This window comes from Protopterus annectens, chromosome 11.part0 (genome assembly GCF_019279795.1).
Source record: "Protopterus annectens isolate FY-2018-M chromosome 11.part0, PAN1.0, whole genome shotgun sequence".
Taxonomy (NCBI): domain Eukaryota; kingdom Metazoa; phylum Chordata; order Ceratodontiformes; family Protopteridae; genus Protopterus; species Protopterus annectens.
Window position 1 is genome coordinate 1,287,970,451 of NC_056745.1, and position 23,209 is coordinate 1,287,993,659.

Genomic DNA, 23,209 nt, shown 5'->3' on the forward strand with positions numbered 1-23,209 from the left:
TCTACCTCAAGGAACAACCACATTGAAAATTCACCCCTGAGAATTGACATAGTTGTTTTGATTTTGTAAACTTATGTGGACATTGACCTAACTTTTGACCAACATGTGTCTATTGTTGTAAGAAAGTCCTTCTATATTACACAGCTTATAAACAAAGGGATTGAGTCTAGATCTAGAAATGTCATTGTCCCCCTTTACTTGGCCCTCATTTAGCTAATTATTGAATATAATGCTCCATTTGGCATGTATCTGTCCAAACATATGCAACAACTGGAACACCCACAGAGATACCTTACTAAAATGATGCAGGGCCTGAACAACATGTCCTACATGGACCAAATCAAAGCCCCGTCATTATGCTCAGTATCCTACATGCTGAAATTAGGTGAAGATCAGCAAGTCAAATGGAATAAGAAATACTCAGCCCAGGGATTTAAACCTTATCTGTAACATCAAAACAATGGTTTGGAAGGACAGGTATACTTTGCAGAGGATACTGCTACTAGTGAACAGACTCCCCATCTGCATAAAACAAAAGTTCATCCCTGTCCATTTTCAAGTGCATCTTAAATCTATGGATGGGAAACAGAACATTTACCCCAGGACTGCTCCCTGTACTGCTAATGGACAGATGCTAGTAGGGACGTCAAAGTATTGCTTGAAAAACAAATTCCAGAAGAAACACCAGGGGTACAAGGAAATGTAGTGCTTGTGGGCGATGTAGTTACATACTTGAACAGAGTTGTATTAAGTTGAAAAATATTATTGAACACACCATCCCCTTAACATTTGGTAATTGTGCCACAAAAGAGGTGGTTTACATTGCACTCTGCTCTGGTTATGACAGTTACTACACTGGCAAAATGGAAACATCCCTCCATAAAAGAATTTATAACACATATACACCATTTTGAAGTGTAATATTAACAACTCACTATATAAACACACCCTGGTATGTTTTTAGTATAATAGATTTCTTTTTGGTATTCTGGATGTTATCCCTGTTTCTGGTGGGGGGGGGGGGGTATTCCTGGGAAATGAAAATCGAACTTAGAGGACTTATCTGGCAATTGAAGTTAAATGCTTTAGCCCCCCCTGGTCTGAATGAAAATATTACCATTTTACCAGTTTTAAAGTTAAGGGTGAATAAATTATAGCTTATGAGTTCACACATATTTATTTTATGCTTCACCCTTATGTTGTTTCTAAGTGCACATTATATCTATTTCTATTTTTACATAAGTTTTAAGTGTAAGTTTATCATAACCAGCTAGCAATATAGGGTTTTACAGCCTTTGGATTTGTTTCTAATTACACAGCTAGGGTCTTTATTGATTAATTGATTTTGATCACATGTTTAATTAAATGTATTATTTAAATGTCAGTGTTTCATCACTTCCTATGGTTCTGAAGAAGTCCCAGGTCTGATAGGGATAAAAGCACTCAACCTTAGTCTTTTTATTTTATTTTATGCTATATTAATAAAATCTTCCTTGGGATTATATGTTCTTCTGGTCATTGCTGGGACATACAGCACTACATGGGCTTACTTCGGTTATTAGTTTGTTTTGCTGCACGGTCACACTCTTCTTTTCTTGGGTTACTGCTTTTTGCTTAATGTCAACAGGTCTAATGCAGAAGTGTATCATAGTGTTATTGACTGTTTGTATATAACTATTTTGTGTATAGCTATTGTCTATGTATGTTATTAAACCCACCATTATTCTGTCTCCATCTGCTTACTCTGTATTAGGAACACTTATTGCAGACAGCATGACAAAATAATGATGATGACTTATCGAAGACTAATTCACAGCAAGGATGGCCGCAAATGCCATGTAAGCAGAAATATTTTCTGTCTGTATCCTTCTCCCTTCTCTGTGTCTCTACCCCCTTCTGTATTTCCAGTCTGTGTCCTCAACATTTATGATATCTGGCGCTGAGCATTAATAATAACTGACAGTAAATGGCAGTCCATGGTAAGTTTTTGCCATAGACAGCACTACTATAGTTACATCCATGCAAATATGCTTAAGTCTACTGTGCTATAGCAAAAATGACTGAAAATATGAAAGAGTGATACAGTTACTCTTACCTATCTCTTTGGTTGCTGGATGTCACGTACACCCTTAGGGTTGTTACAAGTGATATAACAGTGATGAAGACTAATGTCTGTATTTTCCATTTTTTTGACCTGTTGCAAGTGTCCCTGCATCCACCTCTGGTTTTCTTAGACTTACACTTTTGACAGCATGGATTCATGCTGGTTTTGGTTCCTGTCCCTCAAAATGTCTGATTTTAACATATGGAGATATGAATTCCTATGCGGTGAGTTTTGATAATCCTCCAGTCTGTGCATTTTTTATGAGACTGTCAAGAATTTGACTCCAGAAGTATGTCATACAATTAAGTAATGTTTTTCCATGTTAATAGTATTTGTGTAGCTCTGTGTCAAATATGGCATGAACCCACCACTATTCTCCTCATGTCCTCATCATGTTCCCAGTCTGGTCTCTGCTATCTTTTTTTGATCCATATTGAAAACACTTTATTGTACAGACAAATACCTCTAAAGTGCACATATTTTCAAGGATGCCCACCTTTCTGCTTCTTCATTTGTGGTATATTCATCTAAACATATGTGAATTTCCTGCAAATCACTGAGGCTTGAAGTCATTAAGTTATAACATACATTTGATTTTCAGACTTAATTCAGGTCAGAAAATCCACTATCCTATCAGAATTTAAAGTTTATAAGGGAAGTATTTACAAACTGTTCCTTATTTTTGGCCTTTGTCGCCCATTATCTTTTGCCCCTGCCATTCTATGTACAGAGCCTAACAGAATGGTGATGATAACAGCCCTTAGATTTATACACCACATAGATGTGCAGAAAGGTCACATAAGCAGACCACCTCGTCCGTCTCTATCCCTGTCTCCAAATGTCTCCCCTTGTCTCATCAGTCAGCATTTGCTCAATTCCTGGCACTGAGCAGCACTGTAACTTAAGCAGAATGGCAGCACAGTGCTTCTGTAAAAATCTTATGAGTGTTTTCATTCATACACATTAGTCTAATGTCATTCTCCCTACTGTGCCTAGCCTTACTGTGCTAAGGAAAGACATGCTGCAGACTTGAATGCACACCATATGGAAAGTTCCAATTGTAAATAGTGTTACAAAGCATGTTGCACACAAACCTCCTGGCTTGATAGTGTTTCCATTGTCTGGTTTTCCATCAGCATTCATATGCTTGGTCCTTCATCTGTGTGTCAAATTCATTTGCTATATTTTCATATCTACCAAGAAATCACTACAGGACATTAGGTACAATCCAGTCTTTACGTATTAACAAGCATAGTACAATCGACACATTTGGATAATATTGCTGCCATACACACCTAAGGCGATAAGATCAGTGATGTTTCATTGCCATCAGTGTTCTAAGTATATTAATTATGACACATACATGTCTATTATAGATATATATTGACTTTATTACTTAATCATGTCATGCAAATGTGTACAGTTGCATTACATTTGTAGCATGCCTTAAATACATATACTGTCACCAGATATGAGGTCTCTGTAGCTATATACTTGTATTATCCATATGATTATTGTAATACAAATGTCATGGGAAATGTGTAAATCATGACACATAAACCCTTAAGATACCATATCTCTGTTCTGCATTTGATCAGAATCAGTTCTGTTTGTATGTCTGTATTCCTTCTTTACATGAAGCTTGGCATAGAGCACCACAAAATACTGCTAATTCCTGTTCTAAGTTCAACACCCTAAGAAATAATTATGCATGTGCAAATACTTTGACATCAATCATGCAAATGAACTTGACACCTGGACACTTCAGAGAGATATCTAAAAACAATGTTTATATAAGTGGATTGTATAACTTGTATATGTGTTAATAGACTGCTGTATTTGGGATGTGTGGATTCAGTGTGTAATGTTGGCTGAACATCATTCTGTAATGTCATGTCTACACTCTTACACTTATACTGGGAGAAGATGTACAATAGTGTGAAACATTTTCACTCATAATTCATGATGGTATTGAGCAGCGCAGTGCAGTGTCATACTTTTGACCTGCCTGTTTCTATTTAGACTGCACAATGTCCAAGGATGGCCACATACAATTGAAAAAACAACATGACAAATTACTAATGTTTGTATAGAATCATCTCAAGCTGAACACTCATGACTGCTTGGGTGTCAATCCACTATCTTACAAGTGAAATTATCATCAAAACACAATACTGTGACACATGTACATGTCACTAACACTAACACAATATACCTGAATGATAGGATAGATAACTTATCTAACAGTATGAAATTACTTATGAGAAGTTTGTTGCTATTACTTCTACCTACCAGTTTATGTCTTCTCAACCAAAACAGTGATGCACAATAGTTTCTCTACAACACACTAATGTGGTAATCCTTAGAAATGTCCATTTTCGCACATTCAAATTCACTCTTCTCCTGTGGCGCTTGTGGCTAGCACTGTGTTCTTGAGATTGTGTGAACAGATAGGTAGGTGTTCAAATACAACACTGAATGAGTTTCATGAGTGTGTCTGCGTATCTTTCCTGCTAGTTAGAATGGCATTGACCCAAGCATCTGGTTGATTGTTGATATTGTGCTGGCTAAACAGCAGGGAGTGACTATTGTAAGTGTGTGTTTCTCTCGCATGCTGTGTAGAAAGGGTTTTCAAATTCATATAAGATGTGTAGCAGTATAACATTATTGGGCTTTTCCACCACTTTCTTTCCCTTTTAGCAGACACATCACCCTATTAAAAGTGGTGGTGTCATCCATTCAAATGTGCACTGTCGCAGTTAAAGAGAACACCATCTCATGTGATGCTTGCAGTTCATTCAATGTTGTTTAGTTTGTTCTCTTAGTTAGGTGGGCAGTTCAAATCTAAGCACTACTCCTTAGACTCTGTTGTGTTAGTATGAGTGTGAATGTACATGTTGGTAATAAAGTTGTCACCTACCTATCTGATGTGTGCATGTATAGCTGGGGATTCCTCTAACAATACTTTCTATTCATTGTGCAGAGGCAAGCACTTTGTTTAACACTGATGATGCAATTTGTTGAAATTTGCCTTTTCTAATACTAGTAGTATGCTTTCTACTGTGGCATGACTGGTTATACCTAACATCTTGCAGCATTTTGAGGCAATGAGACAGATCAAACCATGTTTTTAACCAAAGTACAGGTGCACATAAGCCTTGCAGCACTAAGATGATTATAATGCTTTCAAATACATAAATATCTCACAAATGTCATAAGCTTTCTCCTGTGGTGCATTCCACTTACACAGTACCATGTCATTTCTGTGGACACCAAGGCAGTGTTCAAAACTCAAGTGACTTTAATCATTGTGTGTCAGTATACTATTATGTGTGAATGATATCCACCACAGCTGTATACAATTACAGTGGGAGAGGCCTCTCTCATCCCTTTTACTTGAGACAACTAGTTTGCTACATAATAATATGATGTAATGACTTCACATATGTGGGACTGCTAAGGTTCAGTAACCCTTTCACTGAGGTGAATGTGATTAAGGAACATTTTGTTAACTTGTGGACTTACATAGACAGCTGTTCAGTTCTAGCAAAATACAACATCATGTGAGTGTTCTGAAGTGACCATGGCATCAGATTATTTCAATACACTTTTATATTTGACAAATACCTTTCAAAACATTTGTGGATTTCATGGCAGTCAAACAGGTGTTCTGGGATTCCTGTGGTGTGAGTGCAGCTATGGCACATCCAGTTAGTACTGGCTTGTATATCATACCTACACAGATAGACTGCAGCTTGAAACTGGGACTATGTGTAAAGAAAACTATGTGGACAGATGAGAGGCTTGTCCAAGCAACACCAACATTGGACTGTGTAAACTTTAACATAGCTACCCCCTTTTCATCACTTTGGCAGATTTGAATTGTGTAAATTAACATCAAAGCCATTTCTTACTTAGCACCTTGATTTATGTTATTTGTGAAAGGTTCCATTACTGTCTCCTGTGGCAGACAAAGTTGATACACAGCTCTACACAGTATATAATACATTTGTCAGGGGTTTGAATCTGTTAATATATGTCTTTCAGACAGGAGTAGCTTAAGCAATGAAAGTAGTTAGGGCACAGTAAGAGGGTCACATTTTTATGGTCTCACACTCCACTTTATGGGCTCCATACCCATTATAATAGGAGACTGTGGAAATTCCTTCAAATATGTTCCTCATGTCACAACAATTATGCCTTTCTGTGGCATCAGTGGTTGGTACACATTTCTCTCATATATGTCCAGGCTTGTGTTCAAGTCTGGCAAGGTGGAAATGCTAAGTATGTCTGTGACTGCTGACAGACATTACTTATTTTTCAAATAATAATGTTCTTGTCTTCCTTCAAACAGTGATGTATTACTGTAATTCTTTTGTTCATACTCTAGGGCTTTATACGACATGAGGGCTTGAGTGACATTTCTTAATTTGTACCATGCTGCAAAATAATCAGAAAGTGTGAGTGGGCTTGCATTATGAGGCTGTCTCGTATGTTTGTGCTAGTTACCTGATGATGTGGTAGTCTTTGTTGTAATTCCTTGTGAGCAAGCCAAGTACAATGATATAGCAGATGTGCGCCTTTTAGCAAAGAGACCTTTTAACAAATGAATGGCATAAGGTATTTTTTTTCATTTGTTGTTTTTCTTTGTCAACACTTAATTGAATTACCTGTTCTGTAATATTGGCTTTGACAGTGTCCATATAGTGGAGTCAATGACATACAGGCAGACGGTAACAACATATGTCACAGACCAGTATACATTTGGTGTATGTAAAATATAAATGTACAACAGGTCACATTAATGCTTCATCTGAGTGTGTTGCATGTTACTGTACTGTCATACAGTTCTTAACAAGGCTCGCTTCAGGGCTACATAGCAATTACAATATACATTATTCACATCTGTACTTGAGTACACTTATTAAAATCAATATGTCTGGTGTGACACACTGGGAAGGACACACATCATACCATCGACTGAAACACAAATCCATCATAATTACTGATAATTGTAGCCTGACATTTACTATATTTGCCCATTAACTGAGGTATTTAAGGCTTAATGCTGGAGTAGATTTTTATTTTGCCCTTGTCTTGTGTGGGCTTATACATTTGTAATATAAAAAATACTACCAAGGTATATTGATACACATAATGACATTCAGAAGCATAACTCATTTGTCAGGGGATTTACTGCATTTCATTTGTACCTTGATTTATATGCATTTTCACATATGCCACATTAGCATGACTTATTTTGCATGCAAATATGTCACATTTAATATAGTTAGATGGTGATGTATATCAAAGTGTTATTAGTTTATGATTCAAAGATGGCTACCATTCTGTGAACACTGCAAATCTACATCTCTTCATATATCCTGAGGAAAATCTAACCCTGAAGCTATACTATGAGTTAACTAACAACAATCTTTTGAAAAGTTAAATCTACTCCATTCAAGTATCTGATGTGAGCTGAATGAATCTGGGGAAATCAAAGAATTCAATAGGATTAATCCTGATTGACTGACTCTGAAGACAGTGTAAACAAAGGATCTGTCTGAACAACAAACTTGGCCTATTTACTATCAAGCTACAGTAAAGGGTAATACTGCTTTACAATGTCAAAACAAGATAAAAGTATGGAGACAACAACAAAAACTAAATTGTCAGAACTACAATCACTTGAAAAAGATGAAACTATGAAAAGGCAGAAAATTATTAAACAACAGGAACTTCCAAAAGCAGGGAATAAAAATAAACCAGACCAGCTAGCGGACATGGAGGATATCAAATCTGCTTTGTTACCCATTCAAGCAGCTTTGGAAGAATTATCTAAGCAGGTACAGTCTTTTGGCATTTCATGTAGTCAAATTCTAGAAAGAATGGACAAATCTGAAGCTAGAATATCTGAAAATGAAGATAAAATAGTAATGCTGGCTAAAAAATCTGATACTCATGATCTAGATATACATTCTATGCAAGCAAAAATCCTGGATCTGGAGGCGAGATCCAGGAGAAATAATATAATTATCAGAGGGATACCTGAGAATATTCAATATAATGACTTAATTCCATCCATTACACAAATATTTACAATATTGTTTAATGACTCTGACACAGCTAAACAAATAATAATAGAGAGAGCTCATAGAGCTTTGAGAGAAATGCAGGCATCAAATATACCAAGACCAGTCTATGTCAAAATTCTCAATTATCAAGATGTTAATAAAATAATACTGACTGTCAAAAAGAATGCAGGTTACATTATGTGGAACAACAATAAAGTTTCTGTGGCTCATGATTTACCTCTCCAAATAAGACAAGCTAAGCAAGCTTTGTCTGCTTACTGTAAATTTCTTATTGAAAAACAGATCAAATTTCAAATGAAGTATCCCAATACATTAATGTTCACAGTCGATGGATCTAAATATTCAGTTTCTACAAAAAAAGAAGCAAAATCTACCTTTTTGAAGTTATTTAAGTCCCTGCCTGCTTCAGAGAGTTAATATGGCCTTCCGCTGAGACTCCTACAGTAATAGAGGTCGGATCCACTTTTTGCTGCAATCCGAGGCTTCTGAATCCTTTGTTTCAAGTTTTAGTACTGCAGGCCTCTTTCTAATCCGATAAAAACTTATTTTCCAATGCTGGATCGCTCGCGAGGTATTTCCAAATTTATATGGCTCCCACAAACTCTGTCTCCTCACGAAGATGCAGGAAATGTTTCTGTTGCTGTTCTGGGGCCAGTTTTGAAGTGGCACATCTGGGAGTACGCTTGTTTAAAGGGTCCCCCATCGCAAACTCGAAGGCAGCTTCTCAGGCTTGGGAAACTGGAAAAAAAAAACTGTGTTTAAGAAAAAAAGTGTAAATAGACTGTCATATTATAACTGGTTATATTATAAGCACATAGAACACATTTAATTGTCTTATATAACACATTTAATTATTCAGGTATGCAATTCTTTTAGAAAATGGTGTGGTTGTCTAAAAGTGTGGTTTATAGCAGCATTTGTACTAGGAAACCTCACCCCTAAAATATATATATATATATATATATATATATATATATATATATATACAAATCATTCTATCCATTTAATAGTTGTTACTTCTAGTCTCCTGGTGCAATAAATTGGAAGAATATTAATAGAAGCTCAAAGAAAATTATAATTATACAGGTCTAACTGTATTTGTAGTATGAAGTTCATATCCAGATGGTGATTGGTTAGGCTTGTTAACAAAATACAAAGCTGCCTTTTTTGTTTTTTTACATTCTGGTTAGACAGGATTGCAAAAGAATAAGTAAACAGTATTGAAATTTTGTGAGGGTACCATTAAGTAAGTTAAAATATTTCACTGCATGCTGATGTGTTAAAATAACTTAATGTATTATAGTTCAACACTGTTGCTGTGTAACAATGCAGCAAATAATTAAAAGGCGAGATGCTCTAGCAGTGTTGGGCTTTGACTAAATAATAATACCTGAATAAAAGATGTTTTCAATTGTTGGATAACTGTTTGTTAGAGGTTTTAGTAACATTTATTGAATAATATAAGCTGAACAAGGGTGTTCTAGATATAGAGGGTTTTACATCATTTAAGGCCATTAGAACAACTTAATAATAGCCGTTTTTGTAATATATGTTGATTAGATCTACGAAGAAATATCAGTTGCTGGTATACGCTTTAATATTCACAGAAGCATCTGTGAGGTGCTGCCTTGTTGGATAATCATTATTGTAGCAGTTTTGACAAGTTATCAGGCTAATATTAACTAGGTTATTAATACATACAAGATAGAATGATGGGAGGGCATATGGGCTAGTTTAGTCAATTTTTGATGTAGAAATGGTTTATATACAACTAACTACTATACTAGGATTACTAATAAGTATGTTTGCTATATTATTTAGTTGTCATCCACTTATATAACTATGTTAGGTGATAAAGGGAAGTTTTAGCCCTTAATTTATTTATAGTTATTAGTGGTCTCAGATTAAATCTAGAATAGATAAACGATGTGGGATCTTAGTATGACACAGACGTGATTATTTATGCATTTTGTCTTTGTTTTTCTTTTAAGTGTTACTATACAGTTTAGATTGTCTACAAGCTAATTACGTAATGTATAATTTGGCTTAGTGTCTTATTTCTGATTTCATGAGGTTTAAAGACTGTCTTTTATTTATTCTTAAGATCTGTGTCTTATATATTACATAAAAGTATAAGTTTTAATACTTCCAGAATGTTCTTCGTGAGACGCAACAAATTATTAACATTCGATAGATACTTGAATTGAATGGAGAAGAATGACAAGAAAAATATATGTTGTTAACATTTTTTTTCTTTTTTCTCCTTGACATATTTTTTGAAATTGATAAAACAAGAGATGTAGATGTTTAGCAGTGTTTAATAGGGAATGTATAGGTTAGGCTTTGTAGATTTAGTGGTAGTAGACATAGGTTTTTTGCATGATATAGTAGTATGATATTTTAATCTAAAGAACATATATTTAGCAATGTTATTAATCCTTACAATGTTTAACAATGTGGAAAATCTATGTATCTCCTGGTCCAGGGGTTTAGTGGGTAGGCACTGGTATGGGACGGGATTTCAAGAATGCTTCCAGAAAGTATACCTTTTGAAAATATATTTGAATCTATTATGTTTTGACCAATGTAAACTACATTTGAATAAATTAAAGGTTATACTATGTGGGAAATAGATTCATGGAATACGAAAGGGCACCAGAATTTGAAAAAGAGGAAACTCTTTCTTCATTTATCTTTGCAAGCTAGGGCATGTTTTATTTTACTTCAAGAAACTCATTTGACTAATGATCAGTGGGCTGTAATTAAGGAAAAAAAAATGGATCGGAGAGGTTATAGCCTCGGAAGGTAAAACTAATAGTGCGGGGGTTGCGATAGCTATAAAAAAACAATACCAAGAAACAATTCTAGATTCTAAAATAGATAAAGAGGGAAGATGGTGCTACGTGATTCTTTCATCCAATCTTTATGATAAACCTATTTTACTTCTTAATATATATGCACCATGCAACAATCAACACTTTTTTATAGTATCACTCTATTCCATTTTAAATCAATATAATAATTACTACATAATTATAGGAGGGGACTGGAATGCATATCAAGATCCTAAATTGGATAAATCAAGTATACATAGGTCATTCAATACTCAAGCAGTAATGGCTTTAAGTGAACTTAAAGCTGACTTTAAATTGTATGACCCTTTTAAATATGTAAGTAATCAGTCTAATACAAATAACTTTACATTCTATTCAACTTGTCACAAAATGTGGTCCAGAATAGATTATTTCTTGATCTTGGAAAGTTTAATTAATCTAGATCCTAGTGTTACTGTACAAGCTCGTTACTTATCAGATCACTCTAAGATTACTTTAAACTTTAATAAAGACCCCAAAAATAGCTTACCACATAGAGGGTATAATTGGACCCTAAATCCAAACTTAGTAAATAAAGAGGATATAATTCAAGAAACCCAGGTTGTTCTTGATCATCTATTAGCTAATTTATCCAAACAACAACATTTACCCGATATTGAATGGGCAACAACCAAAGCACAAGTAAGAGGGATCTTTCTGCAAAAAGCTACCTACTATAAAAGAATACAAACTAGAGATCTACAAAGACTGGAAACTAAAATCAAGACATTAGATAAGGACTTAATTAGGAAATTTAACCATCAAACAGAAAAAGAACTACTAAAATGTCAAAAGGAGCTCTTTTTGATCCAAAATAGTAGGTTGTCGTTCCATGAACATAAATTGTTGGCAAAATATGCTAACCATATTCAAACGCCTTCAAAGGCATTAGCCCGAATCATTAATCAATCGAGAGTACCTTTTCAAATCACTGAAATACAGATAAAAAATAATAGATATACAAAATCTGAAGATATTATGAGTATTTTTGAAATGATTTATTCTCAAATCTATAGTGATCGACAGGAATCTCTCACGAATAGGACAAATAATGATTTTTAAAAAAAAATAATTTTTCCGAAAATTGATGATAACTCCCAAATAGAGTTAATTAAGCCAATGTCCTCTGGGGAAATAATAGACTCAATTAAAAAGCTGAAATCTCATAAAGCACCGGGACCGGATGGTTTGACCACTGAGTTTTATAAAACTTTTTGTGATTCCTGTGGCAAAATACTTCCACATATATTTAATTATATAATTAACAATAGAATTAATGATCCTCACTTTAATGCATCCAGAACAATTCTTATACCCAAAGAAAATACTGATTTTCAAAACCCGGATAATTACAGACCTATCTCTCTTTTAAATATTGATATGAAAAATTTGACATCTATTTTAGCTAATAGACTGAAGAAGGTAATAGATTTAATAATATCTAATGAGCAGGCCGAATTTATGAATGCCAGGCAAACTACTGACAATACTTTATCACTCCATACATTAATTTCTTATGCTTGTCAAAAAAATATTAATGTCTATGCTCTTATTATCGTTGCACAGAAAGCATTTGATAGAGTTAATTTGAAATTTTTGTTCAATGTTTTACCATACTTTAATATACCTCAAGAATTTATTTTAACATTACAGATATTATATAATAATCCATATACAACTTTATATATCAATAAAAATCTGTCTAAAAGAATACAAATTAAGAACGGAACTCGTCAGGGCTGTCCTTTATCTCCTATATTATTTAATCTATATTTAGAACCACTATTTTTACATATTAAGCAAAATATATACCACGATGCCCCAATAATTTATGGCACTAAAATATCCATGGCTGCTTTTGCTGATGACCTCAACATCTATTGTACGACTCCAGTTTCAGATACTAAAAAAATCCTAAAAGCAGTAGAGGACTTTGAAGAGGTATCTAACTACAAGATAAACCTTAAAAAAACAATTTATTTCCTTTAAAAACACCAAAACCTTTTTCTCTTTTACCACTGGTAGGACAAGTTAAATCGGAGGACAAAATAAAGTATTTGGGTGTTGTCTTTTCTACAGATAACAGATATTTCTATGTGAATAATGTTAAGTTTCTCTGGGATCATATATTGTCTGACTTAAGAAGATGGAATAATTTGAAATTACCAACAATGGCAAAGGTTTCAATTATTAAAATGAATGTGCTACCTAGAATTTTGTACATCTTTAGAGCTACTCAAGTCTTGATCCCTAGGAAATTTTTCAAACAAATTCACGGAATAGGCTAAATGTATATGGGAACCTAAGAAAACTAGAATATCATATGATAAACTGATGACTCCGAACAATAAAGGAGGCCTAGATCTACATAATTTTGAATTATACTACTTAATAATAAATTCTAATAGAATTTTAAGAATAGCTTTCCATTAGATATCTAGTAATAAATGGTCACCTAAATGGGTAGTTATGAATTATAAACACGTTGTAAGTTTGAATATTAACCCAAAAGCTTTACCTTTTTAAAGCAAAGATACCCTTAAACTATTTCCTTTAATGGAGCATATTGGAATATATATAATTCTAATACAAAGTCTTTTCCAATCATTAAATCTCTTGCAACATATGTTGATTTTTCAACCTTTTCATAAGAACCCAAATTTGAAAATCAATAATCAATTAATAGATCTTAAAAAATATCCACTTCTAGTTAATTTAACTTTACTTGAGATGTATCCATATCTTAATCATTCAATTTATGATATGTTACAGGGGATGAATCTTCCTAAATCTTACTTAATAATATTGAGACAATTAAAGGATCTTTCTACTAATTACTTCAAAGACTTCAGAATCGAGGAGGAAACTTTAACTATTTTTTCAAATTTATGGTTAACTCTTAGACAAGATACCAAATTTATAACTTCTACAAGTGAACTGATAAAAGAGTTGAAATATCAAAATCAAATACTCTTGTCAAAATATTGGAAAGAAAATATACCATTGATAGAAGACAATAAAATATTAAAAGCAATTAATTTAGCAATAAAATCAGTTTCTCTCCAAAAATTAATAATTACACAATTGATGATATTTAATAATGCCTACTATACATGCCTTAGCTTGCATAAATTTAACTCGTAAAACTCACCCAAATGTCCATAATGTAAAGATCAAATGGTGGACCTCTTGCACATGTTCTGGAGCTGTAAATGTATATACAAACTTTGGAATTCCTTAAAAATTCAACTACAAAAAGTGGGTTATCAACATTCTACACTTTCTTGGGAATTCATGATTATACATATCCCTCCTAATAATTTGGATAGAACCCAAATGATTATACTTAGAAATATTTTCTTATTAATGAAACTTTATATAGCTACAAATTGGTTGACTCCAACTCAAACTTCATGGGAAAACTTTAAAAGTTTAGCAATGAAACATATTCTAGCACACAAACTTTTAATTAAGGATAATGAAAGGAATATTAATAATCCAAAAGTATGGGGACAAATTTTCAATATTATATTAGCTTAATGTACCGAATTCAGTTCAACCCCAGGACATGCATACTTAATTTGAAAGTTGGTAGTAACAATCCATGTTAATGATATTAGATCTTTTGATTCTCGTTATTAGATGTTCCTTTCTCTTCTTTATTGATTTTGTTTAACTGTTGGAAGCATTCATGTAAATAGTGTGCATAGTTTGTAGTATGGGTGTTAGTAGCTTAATTTGTGTATTATTTGTCTTTCTTGCTTGTTTTTTTGTTTTTTTTTTTCATTGTATGAACAATTGGTAAAATAACAAAGATTTTTTATTGAAAAAAAAGATTGTTATTAGTTTATATCCTAGTCAATTTGACACCTCTTTGTATGTGCCATGTCCAGCATTTTGCTACATAACAGCATGCATAAACAGTCACAAACTTTCTACCATTCACAACATGCATGCTGCCTAAAAATATTTATTTTCATCACTTAATACTATTATTGGAATGATATTTATGTATTTATTTATTTATTCCCTGTTTGTTAACTGGGTTAGTCCAACTGAACCATATGGCCCATTTTCAGTGGAGACCCAAGGAGAAAAGCTCCAGGATACAGAATTAACATGAGATTACATACATGAAAATGTATAAGCAAAGAATATAAAAATTAACAATGCAATGTAGAGGAAAAAAAATGAGATATAGAGAAATAACAAAGCAACATAAGATATACATCCAGTGAAGAAAAATGTTTCCACAATTCTCACAGGTGTATACACTGCCATAATAACTATAAATATTATTCCTTCATACACCTAAGGCAATGTCAGCCTTGCAATTCTTTAACCTCTATGTGTGTTCTAACATCAGTCATGTGGATGTAATTTATTACCTTTGAACACTCCCACAGTATACATTCCAATGGCAGAGTACTTCAATACACCTGCCACATGTGTAGCTAGGCATTCTCAATAAAATCAAGTGAATGACACAAATATTACTCGGTATGCCACAGAGCATGTATAGTAACAACTGCCTTCTCTGTGACTGTAATTATACTAATGTGCATCATTTACATTAATATTCAACACATGCTTGGTTAATTCATGTTCAAAATGGTCAGTAACATTTATGTGGTTAAAAGTGATAACAAATTGCAAAGAAATGTCTGTTTCTGAAGTGAATGAGACAAAAGATATAGGGTTCATTTATTTTTGTTTATACATGATGAACAAGAGAATACAGTATATTGTCAGTTACAACAGATAATTTTATTTATACAAATCTGATAAGAAACAGCTACAGCATATGCCCACATCCACTAATGTAGCCACTGTCCTTCCTAACTTTTATCTGAGATCACAGGTTAGCATTTTATTAACATTTATGACATTTACTCCCCTTTGCTACATGGTTGCTTTGTGTCCATCTCACGTCCTTTGTCAGCATTTCTATTTTATTTATGTGCATGGGTCAACAAAGTGAGCAAGATTACTTTATTACATCTATATAAGTAATTCTTGACAAAAATGTTGTTTATGCAGAAACTGCATTTATTATCTGAGTACAGCTGCCTGTTTAGCTTCTCCTGCTTATTGTCTGTGCACTAATCCCTTTATCTGAGTAAAGTTTACCCATTTGCCTTCCCTGCATCTTAATTCTTTCACTAAAATTGGCTTAGTCTTGTATTATGCTGTTGGATTATGCTCATTCACTAGGTTTGCCTGAGGGCAATAACTTTTGTTTATATCGTGTGCTCATGCCTCAGTGCACCTCTATGCAGCTGCGAACACGTATGCTGGCCATGAACAAGTGCTGTTGAATGCGTACGATTGCTTAGCAGTTTCCATATTCACTGCTGCTAATCAGACTAACATGCACAAATTGCATAAGCATAGCACAAAGTGTACACAATTGTTAATGATTCCCTGGGACAGAGTACTGTAGAATGTTCATTTGTAGTTCTTTTGTCTGAATTTGTTTTGCAGTAAATAAGTAGGTGCTTCATAATAGTTGTAAAACAGTATGCAGAAGGTACAGCTACAGTGCAGTACAGTACAGCAATTAGCAAATGATAAATGACTTATCAATGCATTTGTCCACATTCTTTTACCCTACCCGTTACTTCATTTATTGTATGATGGAAGTTTTGACTAATTTAAAAGTGATGTGGGAGTGGGTCACCAGAATATATCAGACTGGTAAAAATGGGAATCCTCTGGTATGTGTCCCATCTCCTTATGGTTGTTGAGTGAATGAGTCTGTGTGCCTTTTGTACTACCATAGATCTTACTGCAAACAGCCCATTCTACCAACTGGTAAGGGAGGAATGAAGTGATATATATCACAGTTATGCATTTCATTCAAAAGCAAAGTACAGGGCATTTATCCACACATTTCACAAGAAACTATATATGTGTCCTTTAAAGGCATATATCTATTTAGTAAACTTTAGATCCTAACATACTTAGGCTTCCTGCTTCCTGATATATTCAGAAAAGGCACACTAGAAATAAATATGTCATTTTCTTCTTGTGGGGGGCTGAAGTCACCATTGGGCATAAACACAAATGAAAACATGAATACCACACACACACACACACACACACACACACACACACACACACACACACACACACACACACACACACACACACACACACACCTATGCTGCTTGTGATCTGTTGCTATTGTATCTACCTTACCCTGCCTGAATGAACAAACCTGTGGAAGATACCACATTAGCAAAGATGATTACAGGGGACTCCCATTAGCAGAAGCACAACTGCATAACAGTATGAGTAAGACCAGGTTGAAGCAGTGTGCTTGTGTGCACTTTATTGCACTTCGGATGTGTTGTTACATCCCTATCACAAAACAAAGTATATGAGTGCAGTTTACATATGTAATGATGGCACAGTTTTTCAGTTATGTTATGTTGTGCAACACATCACCATTACCTGATCATCAGTTGCAGGGCTATGTTTTTGTACTGTATGTCTGCAGTTGAATGCCCATAAATTCCTGCTTCTATTCTGCAGTGTAATCATGACACACATGCTCATGCACCAAAACTTCTGCAGGTATGCAGTTGTGTATGTTATTGCTACATTGAAAAGTGGGTCATTTGTAAATCATGCAGGCTTGTGGATATATGTTTATAGCATGTGCCACATAACTATGGAACATGGCCTCTTCTGTGTGTAACCATTGTTTTATTATAGACATACTAGTAGCATTCTTTAATATAAGTACTGACCTGACCTTTACGCTAAGTGTAAGAGCCATTTTGATCTAATATCTGCTATTGTACAATGAATTCTCATTAGTATTAAAAAACATACATGCTGATTGGTCAGCCTAACCAGCGTGCCTGTTGTAAATCGAGCATATACCGATAGAAAAAAGTCTGACTGCTGAAGTACCACTGAACAGCCAGATTTTTCTATTGATATATGTTATGGAGCACAGACCAAATACAAACAAAATCAGGTACATTCTACAAAACTAAAGAAACAGAAATGTACCTGATTTTCCTTGTATTTCTGCACAGTCGCAGTAGACTGCTACACCTCTGAACTGTCTGGATTTTCAAAGAATGTCCACAATTTTGGCTCATACTAGAAGGGAAAAAAAAGCAAAGTAGGTTCTTTTTTCTCCATTGTTTCTGTTGAACAATTATAATGTACTGTGCAGGTGTGGGAATGTAAGTCCTATAAGCATGCAGAGTACAACAGAAAACATGGAAGAATGGTGGGGGAACAACACAGATAAACACTGCAACACCATTATACAAAGACTACAAAGACATTATTTAAGAAAAGTAAGCCATTTCTTTCTTAAATAATGTCATTGTATAATAGCAATAACCCATTTGCGGGTGTGGGTAATGCTAGATTTACCCATGGTTGCCTTTGTTTGATCACTCGGGCTTCGACCTCATGATAAGACCCCATCGACTATGGGTAAATCCAGCATTACTGTATATAATTTCTTGTTTTGACCTAAGTTGTCTTGAAAGTGGTCTCCTATTTCTGTCAGCTATCACCAAGGAGTTAAATTTAATTTGATTTTTCCATTTGTAAAATACAGTTCAACTGATCATTTTTAGGAGAACTTTCCATAAACCGATGTAATTATCATAGGAAGTCTGAAGTAAGTTATAATTTAAAATTAATATCAATATACTGGATCTGTCTATTTAAATTTTCACATTTAATTTTTCAGAGCTATTAACAGATTATGCAGACAGTCCTTCAGAAATGTCATTAAAAAGATAAATGATACACGTTGAAATGTATTTTCCTGAATGTAGTGACCTTTATTTTTCTTTCTTTGCTTGTTCAATGAATTTTCTGTCTTCTAGCCATGCAACAGCTAGTAGGTTATTAAACTGTACTGAGTTAATAAAACGTAAAGGGAAACCAAGTGCTAAGGCCCACTTTATGAATCAGAGAACAGTAAACAAAAATCATTTTTGATAGATATAACTATCTGTATTTTGACTTATTCTAGCAGAGCTTTAAACTTAGCCATTACATTAGGTAGCTTGATGACTATGGCCTTGTTTTCGTTGTGTGTGAAGGTAAGGCGCATATAAGGGGCACACCTCACAGATAAGCATGCAATTCTACTCTAAAGCCTAGTTCATATTCAACAATGTGATGACATTTCTTGTGTGAAGACAGACATTTTACATGCTTAAATGTCTAGAATGTGATGTGAATTAAGCATGCACAGAGATATCAGATTCACAGTCAGTCACCAAAAAGCATGGGTTCAACAGCGATAGTAGAAGAGTTGTGATTGCTAAATACTCCACATGGTCCAAAGACATCAATAATTGCCCTTAGCACTGCATATGAGTCTTCATTCTCTCCACTAACTGTAGCAATCTTTTGACTTAGCATTCCAAGAGTTAGTAAAATATGACTTTAATAAATAATAGCCATGTGAAAAGATTTGCCACTCCAAAACTGAGGAGCATGCAGTTTGCATTCTTAGCCACAAACATCCCTGCAAAATTAATCATATTAAACTGCAAATTACATACTTGTTATATGCCTATGGAGTTACATGAGTCAATATGACCAACAAAGGTAGTTATAAAAACTACATTTCGGATTCAGTAAAATAAAACCCAGATTATAAGTAGAAGTAGTCTCCTGAAATATGCTGCAATAATTAATCCTAAGAAGCATGTGTTCAGTGCAGTTTAAGGAATTGATTCAACATTTTCAGGGCCTAAAAAAAATATTTATTTGAAGATAGAAAATTAAAAAATTCCAATATCAGTCTAAAATGTGAAAACGATGCTTAACTTTTTTATGTTTAAAAGGGGAAACTGTAATCTGAATATTTTTTATGTGTTGGTGTGGGAGGCGGTATTTATTTATCACAGATAACTCAGTTTCTTGCCATATGAGTGAGTCTAAATATAAATCACCTCCAAAAACTTTTCCTGCAACATAGTGTAATAAGATAACCTTTTTACTGTTACTCCAGGGAAATGTGTAAAAGGCACATAGTAAAATTGAAAGTATGTTGAAAACAGCAGTAGGTGTTAATCAGGGCACACAGAGGCACTTGTACCATTTGTGAATCTGTATACCTAAGTGCCACAGTCCATGTAGAGAATAATGAAAAAAGGTACGTTTTAAAGTAAATTAAATTTCAGCTGTCCAGTGCAACCTGAATGGCCAGCAGCATTACTAAGTTTGCTGGTTGTTGCAGATTTGTGTATTGCCATCTTCTTACCTTACTACTCAGTTGAGAAAGAGCCAAGGACACCAGGTCAGAGCATGCTGTACTTATATATATAACATTCATGAGTCACAACTCAGACCATGGCAGGTTCACTGCTGAAGCTGTGAAGGGTTCTCAGTTTTTTTCAGTTTTTATTCAAATTAAAAAAATCCAGGAAGCAAAAAAAAAGTTGCTTGGACTTCAACAACTGACTGGGAAGGACTTGGCAAATGGATTCCCTTCACATTCACAATCACGTTAGGAGGTCATTGATTCCACATGAACTACTGGGCTTGTAATACACTGCATATCTTTCTTCTTCTTTGCTCAAGAATTCTAGGCTTACCCCAAAGTAATGGAGAAATACTATGGGAACATTTATTTTTAAATATTGCTCCATTTCACTTATAAAGTTAACAGAATGAGATGCTCTGGGATTCAGCAAGCAGTCATGCAGAAATAAGTTATTCTTGCATGGCAGGGACTGTTCCTGTTCAGCACAGCAGTGTGCCATGCATATTTATGAAGGCACGCTGCCATGCTCTAAAATGGACATGGTTCCGTGTACGAGCATATGGGGTGTGTTTGAGAGCAGAGCTCTCACAATACACATGCTTCCTGCTCTCCAGAATTGCCTTTCGGCAATTAAAAATGAGCAAGAATGCTCATAACACACCCAACCCATCAGGAAAACAAATCTGTGGTCAAAGTCATAAGGGACAATTGTCCCTACCAACTACCAAGCCAAAAGTTGTTAGGATAACAAAGGTAGCATAAGCACATAGCACACACCTACCAACCCGTCAGAGTAAGGAATGTGGACAAAGCCAAAAGGGCCAATTGTCCCACAAAGCAGAAAGTTGATAAAATAACAGCTTCAGCATTAGCAGGGATATTCTGAAGGGTATAGATAAAAAAGCACAACAAAACTGTTTTTATTTAGTAAATGCAATAAAGTTTAAGCATAGCTGCGCAGGTCTGCTCGTTGCTTAGCTATGCTTAGTCCAGCTTAAACAGCACAAGAAGTTAAATAGCAAGAGACATTCAACAGAAACAATATTGCAATAGTGTAGTGGTTAGAGAGTATGCTTTGCAAGCATCCATTTCTGGTTTGATCCCCCATAACCAATTTGCATTTTACATGTGAAAGGAGTACATAAACATTTTTTTAGTATTACCTAATAAGTAACATATATTTGTTAACCGGAGTCCTGCATTAGGTCCAGATGTGAGGTGGCAGTTTAATAAAGTTAGGGAAACCCATTATAAACACAAATGCTGCATACAGTATACAAATAAAGAAATGTAATGGAAGCACATTGGGTGATGTCAAGGACAGTAAACAAATTTATAATATGTAATGAATGATGAATCAATGCCATACAGCAAATAGTCTATAAAATGAAAAATAAGCAATGCTAAGCATTGCACAGCTCTGCTTACCAGGTGTAAGCATTGTGTAAATATGACTGCTAAGCTATGAGAAACCCAGCTAAGTGGATTTGCCCATAGGTAAGCAGCTCTGAACCTGTCCCTTTAAACATTGCCAACCTTAGCTAAGCAGGTTTGCCTGTAGCTGTAGCTTAGCTTAGCTCAGCATATTCAGAACTGTCCAATCATGGCAAAGGGTGGGAAATTGGCCATATTTAAACCCCCACAGGTGGGACTACAGCTCATAACTGGTTGCAGCTTCCCACTGTAGACAGTATGGCAGGAGTCAGTGAGGGCATGCACCTCCGGGTGCAGCACTGGGACATACAGGAGTCCAAGGTCATGGCAGGAATCCTGGTACAAAACCATGATGACTGACTGCTGCAGGGTCAGTACCAAGGCTCCCAATATAAAGTGGAAGCCTGGGACTGTCTCGCCCGTGATCTCACCAGTGCCACTGGTATCCCATGGACTGGTGAGCAGGACTGGCACCACTATTCCAACTTGAATGGGAGAAAGAGGGAGCTCTTGGATGTGTGGGTCCAAGAAGCAAGGCATAGAGGTGATGTCCCAGCAGTGTGTAAATACTCATACTAATAACTGTTTACTAATATCCAGCCTGTGTATATGATGGATAGGTATGCCTAAATATTTCTCTATTTTCCTTACAGCTGCAGCTGAGCGGGCTGTGAATCAGGAAGCCCATCCTAGTAGGCTGCAAAGGCTGCATCACGAGGCTGGTGAGTAACAATCCTGCTTGTAGTAGTCATACGAAATAAACATAAAGTAGTGGAAGGTCACCTGGTAGTATAAAAACTGTTGTATGGGTTGTACTGAATAAACCAGACAATATGACATAGTCCCCATATAGGTCATATTTAAATAAAACTGTAACTGCCTGGCAATAAAGCTCTGAATCCTGGACTGGTTGTGTTTACTCTGGTATTGTATGTCATTTATTGTTGCATTATCTGAATAGTAATTTTGTGTTAACCACTGTTACCCACACTGTGCTACATAAAAAAATGTCTAGGAATGTCTGTATAAGACTGTTGTAAGTACAAGATCAGATTGTACAATGAAGAAAGACTTAGACAGAAAACACTGAATTAATAGACAGCAATATCCAAATAGCACACTCCACTGTGACTTAAATTGTTGTATTTTTAGCAGACACAGCCATGGTTCGAATCTTGGGAGTGCTAGTAAGCTGTATGCATAATCATACCTCGCAACTGTACAGATTTTTCAGAATGTCCAGATAACTGACTTATATTTTCTGCCTGCTCCTCTGTCCCCCCTGGCAAATCAGTGGGATGATCTCAGAATTGTAGTCATGAAATAATGACATACATTTGATTTTCAGACCTCAAAACCTTCAGAAAATGTACATTAAAACAAATCCTGTCATTCATGCAACTCTCCAAGTTTATGACAAGAATATTCAAAACATGTCCCTATTTGT